This window comes from Papilio polytes, unplaced genomic scaffold (genome assembly GCF_000836215.1).
Source record: "Papilio polytes unplaced genomic scaffold, Ppol_1.0 DF823901.1, whole genome shotgun sequence".
NCBI lineage: Eukaryota > Metazoa > Arthropoda > Insecta > Lepidoptera > Papilionidae > Papilio > Papilio polytes.
In genome coordinates this window covers 872,453-872,900 of record NW_013525303.1, presented here as the reverse complement: position 1 = coordinate 872,900, position 448 = coordinate 872,453, and positions in this window count along the sequence as shown.

The following is a 448-nucleotide window of genomic DNA, read 5'->3' as shown; positions in this document are numbered from 1 at the left end:
GGATGTCTATGGGCAGCGGTCGCTTCGCCATTTTGGCGGATTCAGGTGGCCGCTTGCTCGTTTGCCACCTTATGTTATAAAAAAAAAAGTTTGCTGTTCGGAAGTCAGTGTTTGTTCCAGGTATTCTCCGAAACGGGTTAACCGATTTTGACAGGACTTTTACTGAAACATAGCTGATATATGTGGTAATGTTATAGGTTATGTTTAATATTATGTTAACGAAAACTTCTAATAATAATATAATTTAAACCAATTAATATCTCTGATTGTACTTAGAATCATTGCATAAATACAACACACAAATACATATTTTTTAATAAAAATTGTGAAAATAAAAATAATGTATTCTATAATATATTTTTGACCGACTTCCCAAAAGAAGGAGGTATTCAATTCGTCGGTATATTTTTTTTTTTATGTGTGTTACGGCATAACTCCGCCGCTAGTG